Source organism: Ostrea edulis, chromosome 2 (assembly GCF_947568905.1).
Source record: "Ostrea edulis chromosome 2, xbOstEdul1.1, whole genome shotgun sequence".
Lineage (NCBI taxonomy): Eukaryota > Metazoa > Mollusca > Bivalvia > Ostreida > Ostreidae > Ostrea > Ostrea edulis.
The window spans coordinates 66,292,254-66,299,245 of record NC_079165.1 but is presented as its reverse complement, the minus strand read 5'-3'; positions in this window follow the sequence as shown (position 1 = coordinate 66,299,245).

The following is a 6,992-nucleotide window of genomic DNA, read 5'->3' as shown; positions in this document are numbered from 1 at the left end:
TTTGCCAATACAACCTATCATTGCATGGGTCAAATGCTGCCTGACGTGTTTCATATCGATTCCCGCGACAGACCTAATTCGTTAAAATAGGTAGTGACAGTTCCATCGCTAAACGCTCGGCATCAGATGTGAATGTCACGGGTCCTCGGAGATGACCTTATGTATCATAGTAGGTGTGGCACGCTAAAGAACCCTAACTGCTCTATGACCGTTAGCGCGAAGCAAATGCCTATATTTAAAGCCCTTCATTGGACTTGGTGACGTATCCATATGAGTGAAAAATTCTCAAGAGAGACAAGATACAATCAATCAATCAATCATACCGATTGTTATATCGTTCTTGGCACACTGATTTTGATTATGGATAACTCCGTTCACCTGATCGGGATATAGAACTCACGGCGGATGTGACCGGTCGACAGGGGATGCTTACTCATCCTAGGCACCTGCTCCCACCTCTGGTATATCTAGGGACAGGGGTCCGTGTTTGCCCAACTCTCTATTTTGTATTGCTTATAGGAGTTATGAAATTGATCACTCTCTGTTATCTTCACCTTTTATGAAAGACTCCATAACATGTCTCTTGGATCTCACGTTACTTGTGCACATACAAATGTGACTTCTCAGATCGATTATTTTATCTCAACTGATTCGATACGCAAGAGCTCGTTCTGCGTTTGGTCAGTTTTTAAATCGAGGCAGGCTACTGACAAAGAAGTTGATGGTGCAGGGGTTTCAACAGTTTTGTTTAAAGTCAGCATTTCGCAAAGTTTATGGTCGTTATAATGGAGTTTATCTAATATGGATAATCCGGGTTATTTCGTGCAGCTTTATCTTGATTAAATTTCAAATGCACCGGGTTCGTCGTACGGAATTCCTATTTTCATTTCTGCGCGAATGTCATAGAATTACTCCTTTTCATTTCGTCATTCGAACAGAGCAGACGCTAAATTTTTTTTATCAATATTCAATCGATTGCCATCACCTAAGTTAGTATTAGTGAAATTTAAATATGCTTCGCGCATCAAGAGCATCGAAGTCGAAGAGTCCCTATGCCGGGAGGAGGATAGCAAATTCCGCACCTAGTCCGGAAAAAAAAACCGCGAATAGGCCTAACCGCAGCGACTCAACTTCGTGTGGAGCCAGAATGCGCCATCTTGGAGCAATCGATGTCTGGATCTTTAGAACCTGAGCAACCTATTGTGACTCAAATGCAGAGGGCAGCTACTGCAATACCTTCACATGTAATTTACGAGCAACCTGTGGCTGTGGAAAATGGTCCAGCTCTAAATAATCCAGGTACGGTTCATTTTGACCGTTTCAATGATTTGCCTAATCCATTTATTAGTGCAGTGTCACCACCATCAGTACATTTGCCTCAAAATATTAAAGACAAAATTTGCAATAATCAGTTTTGTAATTTCGGTACCCTTCTTTTTCATAACCCAACTTCAACTCAACAAAATCAAGTTGTGTTTGAAGATGGAGTATTTCAGGTTAAACCTAAGCAGAAGGAGCAGAAAATCTCAAATCTGTCCCAATGGCTAGATGCGTTTGCAATTTTTGCATCAGTTTATTTGGTCAGACATGCAAAAGACGCAATCCCTTTGTTTAGATATTTGGCATTAATAAAGAGGGGAGCTGAAAAAAATCAATGGCAACTGGTTGGATTACGATATTCAATTTCGACTCAAAAAATTTCGTAACACCTCATTGAGTTGGGCATCCGTGGATGCAGAGTTGTGGATGATTTACATGCAACCATCAACTGCATATATATACTAATATTGTATCACATCTAGACAGCAGTCATTACAGCCCCGCAATAAATGCTACAGTTATAATTATCAGGATATTTGCAACAAGCCAAATTGTAATTATTTGCATAGTTGTCTTTAATGTCCACCCATTAGTTAAATGTTACAAGGCTCATGCAACTGCTGTGTCAGATCAACCATCACCAGGGTGTCCTGGATTCCGTGTTTGCCCAACTCTCTATTTTGTATTACTTACAGGAGTTATGAGATTGATCAATGTTCGTTATCTTCACCTTTCCTAAACAAATGACGCACAGACTCCTTTCTCAGAGTCTTGTGCTATCCCTTATGACGATACCATGTGTAAAAAAAAAAAAATCACATCCTCCTCGATAAAGTGACATCTCTGTGCCTTTAGCATAAGGTTTGCCTCATCGAATTTTCCAAACACTTGTTCCAAATGTTTCACGTATTCATCAAGAGTTTCCGAAAAAACAACCGTCATCGATATGCAAGAAAGATGTATTCCACAGCAATCCGTTTAAAACAGAGTCCACGAGTCTTTGAAATGTGGGAATACTATATGGAGACTGGGTATGCAGAACACCTTGTGAAGGTTATCGGAGGGGAGGTAGCGTGTTTTGGGTGGATTGTTGGTTCTATCATGTATTGTTTTGTCATTGGGTAACTTTTCGTTATCTTCTTATTTCATTGCAGAGGCCAAATGTCATATAATTGTATTATTTTCACCTTTCATTCATAGAGTCCATAGAGAAGGAAACCGGTCTTCTCTGTCTGATTCATTAATCGAAACGTGCAGTGATATTCCTGACACAAATCCAAGACACTGAAATATTTGAAGTTGTTAGACGCATCTAACATGTCGTCGACATGGAGACCGCCGAGGTGGCATAGAAGTAGAGCGCTCGCCCCGGATGCGGAAGGTCGGGGTTCGAATCCCGATCGCGACAGATCTAAGTCGTTAAAACAGGTAGTGACAGTCCCTTCGCCAAACTCTCGACATTAAGTGTGAATATCACGGGTCTTCGGAAATGACCTTAAAAACGGATGTCTCATGTCACAGTAGGTGTGGTATGCTAAAGAACCCTCACTGCTCAATAGCCGTAACAAGCACCTAAATTTGAAGCCGTTTACCTGTCTTGGTGACGTCTCCATAAAAGTGAAAAATTCTCGTAAATCAGATGTTCTTGATGCTCAACCACAAGGTAAATTGGTTCCCCATTTCCGTGCAGGATTAGTTAAACACGTGGTTGATAAGCAGGACCAAGTTCAATCGAATCTACGTGTAGGTAAATAGTAGTTATGAAAAAGGATATAGTCCATGGCTCCATAATCAATACGGCATGGTTAAAACCAATAGATCCTTTGTAACAAGCCATATAACATTGTAAAATACAAAAATAAAAAACGTAAATTTAGGAAGCTGCATGGGCTCGCACAGATTGGAATCGTACAATATTTGATGAAATTGAAAAAGCCGCCGAAATTGATATAGAAACGTTTTATAAAACTACATGGAAAAACATAAAGCGTTCTAGTACAATATTACCTTCAAAATTGAGATAAAAAGATCTCATCGCAGAGAACATCGCGGATATGAGCAATCTGTGGCAGACATACTATTCTGATCTTGCCAACGAAGAGTATCACCCTAAAAAGTTTGATGAGGAATTCAAAACCCACATAGACAAAACCGTAGAGAACATCAATACCAATCTGAACCACCACGATATCGTTTTCGCAGAACGAGACGCCATAACTGTTCAGGAGATCAAGCACCAAATTGAACTACTCTCTAAAGAAAAAACTCCTGGTCCAGATTTCATCACAAATGAACATCTTATACACAGTGGAAACATGCTTACTGAAAAATTGTGTCTACTATTCAACGCTATAATTAAAGAAAAATACATACCTGAAATCTTCAAAATTTGACAAATTATATCTAATTATAAAGGTAAAAATAAGGATAAATGCAGAGGTGTTTACCACTACGGATTTTCCGTATTTTATACGGATTTTAAATGTAAAATACGGACTACGGATTTTTTCACGGAAATACGGTTTCCGATCCGTTTCCGAAATTTTTTTTTTTTCAGTGGAATGCTTGAAAGAGCATTATTAAATGTGCACATTTAAAACGCGGTAGAGATAGCGACTTAAGCGTCTATCGGAATACATCTAAATTGATCGTTCCTGTTACTTGCTTTCAAAGTAGGTATCGAAGGTTTTTGCGGGAAACGTGCAGAAGGAATGAAATGTCAAAACGGGGGAGTCCGCTGGACTCTTCTGATGATGAACACTCTCCAAAGAAACAAAAACGACGACAGACAAGTGATCAGAAATATAAGGAGTCTTATTCAAAACTGTGGCCATGTTTGACGTCTTCCAAACGTGGCGTGTGCATGGTGCGCTGTTCTTGTGATTTTTCATGCAGCCATGGAGGAAAGAACGATTGCAAAAGACATGTTGAATCTAAAACTCATAAGGAATTGAACACTATGAAAAACTCTAATATGTCTATAGCATCTTTTGTCTCTCAAAAGTCAGTGGAAAAAGAACATAAACGGTCAGTTACACGGGCTGAGGTTATGATGTGTGAAATAATTGCCGAGATGAACTTGCCATTAACTGCTGCTGATACCTTCAACAAAGCTTTCAAAATTATGTTTCCTGATTCTAAGATAGCTCAAGGTTTGTTACTTATACACTTGTTATTTACTCTATCGTAGGATAAGAGATGCTGTATGGTTCATGTTTTATAAATGAACCTGTCCCAACATATCTCTCTTTCTCTCTTGATTCCCCTCTTTTTGGTCTGGGTCATGTGGTTTGGGGGTAAAATGAGCTATTTACTAGGGGAAGTGCTGCCGAAATTTTTTTTGAATCTGGACTTAGTCATTTTTTTCTAATTTTTTTTGGGTCCCATATACAAACTTGTATTGTTATGGTTCTCTTGTTTTTGTCACCCTCAGTTAAAAATATCTGTTTCATTTCTGAAATAAACTGACATGTTATTGTTTCAAAAAATAAATTGGTAAACAAATGCAGAATATCCGACTTCTTCGGAATCACACATGTACATGTTATGCAATATTTGTTGTACATTTAATGTATACACAATAATATGCAGTGGTGAAATTTTGATTTTGACTTCACTCACGATGTCGGTTCAGGCACGCAACCTTTACTGCGAATACACATAACACTAACAACTTACTCGGTATACCGAAATCATATCACATGCACACATACTGTCATTTAAAAAGGAAATAATATAATTGTTTTCACATTATTAAACCATAAATTTCTCTTTTTTTTCAGATATGAAATGTGCTAGAAACAAAGCCACTGCAATTATTCATGATCTTGCATCGATGACACAAAAGTCTTTAAGTGAAAGACTGAAGTCGGCATCTTTCAGCATTAGTACAGATGGGTCAAATGATGCCACTAGCAAACAATACCCACTAGTTGTCCGCACTAAAAACACAGAGACTGGACTTGTCAATTCTGAGTTATTGTCGATTCCTGTGTGCTCAGAGGCTGCCACAGGTCAGAATATTTTCAATCTTATGGATAAGGACTTGAGAGACAGAAATATTACCTGGGACAAATGCCTATCTGTTGGATCAGATAATGCAAGCGTAATGACGGGATGTCACAAAGGAGTATTTGCATACGTTAAAGAAAAACAGCCTTCTGTTTTTTTATCTGGATGTGTTTTACACTTGATACACATATCAGCCAAAAAGGCAGCTGAGGCCTTACCGAGCATTGATGATGTATTGATTGATATCTATTATTACTTTAACAAAAGTGACAGTAGAAAATTGTTGTTCAAAGGGTCTCAAGATCTATGTGATTTAGAGCAAAAGCGTATGTTAAAGCATGTATGCACAAGATGGCTCAGTATAGGTAGATGCATTGAGAGATTGCTATTTAATTAGGATGCTTTAAAAGATTTCTTTTATAAAGAGAATGAAAAGGAAAAAAAATGCTAAAGCTGTAAAAGATGCTAAAGCCGTAAAAGATGCTAAATCTGTTAAAGCCGTAAAAGATGGAAAAAAGTCAGGGCCAAATGAAAGTGGAAAGGAAAAATCTGAACCATTATATGCAGAAAGAAAAGTTGATTCCATATTCACGTTTGTTAAATCGCCAACTAACAAGTTGTACTGCTTGTTCTTAAGCTATACGATAAATGTTTATGATGAGGTGCTGAAAAACCTGCAAGCAGAAGATCCACAAATTCACAAATTAAGGGGAGCATTGCATTCAGTTATGCGTAACATTTTATCACGATTTGTTAAACCCTCGGCAATGGTGGGTAAATCAGTTGATGAAGTTGAGTACAAATTGAAATGCAACCAAAAAGTGGACAATGATCTGGTAATCGGAACTACTGCCAAAGAGTTTATTGGAAACAAGGAAAAAACCCACTTAAGAGATTCTCGCATAAGTGAATTTTACAGTGCCGTTCGACAATATTTTGTCAATGCTTGCGACTACATTAAGAATCTTCCGCTTAATGAACCCGTTTTGATTCATGCAGAGGTGGCAGATGTTGATAAACAGACAATTGCTAAACAGGCATCTATCGAATTCTTTATCTCGAGATTCCCATGTTTATTACCAGAAGGTTCAAGTAAAGATATTTTATTGGAACAATTCGTACTTTACCAAAGCCATGATATGAAGTCTTTGCTTTCAGAATGTAAAAGAATTGATGAGAAATGGACACTAATTGGACAATGCAGAAATGAAGGTGGTAGTCTAATGTTTCATGATCTAGCCGAATTTATGCTTGGGATTCTATGTATTCCACACAGCAGTGCTCACTGCGAAAGAGTATTCTCAGTTGTTCGAAAGAACAGAACTGATCAGAGAGCTAGTTTAGGCGATGGCACTTTAGAAGCATTGCTCGTCATTAAGTCCCAGCCTGGTCATCCATGTGACATGAACAGAAAACATGACAATGAAACCTTAGATCGGTTGAAAAGTGCATATTACAACCATTTAAATGAATAAACATATACAGTCAGTATTTGTAAACAATGTCAAGAAATAGTACAATTTTACAAGTTTATTGTTTCTCTATTCATTATAAACATTTTTTATGTTATATATTGTACTGTTTTTTGAATAATATCTCTTGATTCTCAAGTTAGTTAAACGACTACCTAATAAAAGACAATGGATGAAGACCCATATCTG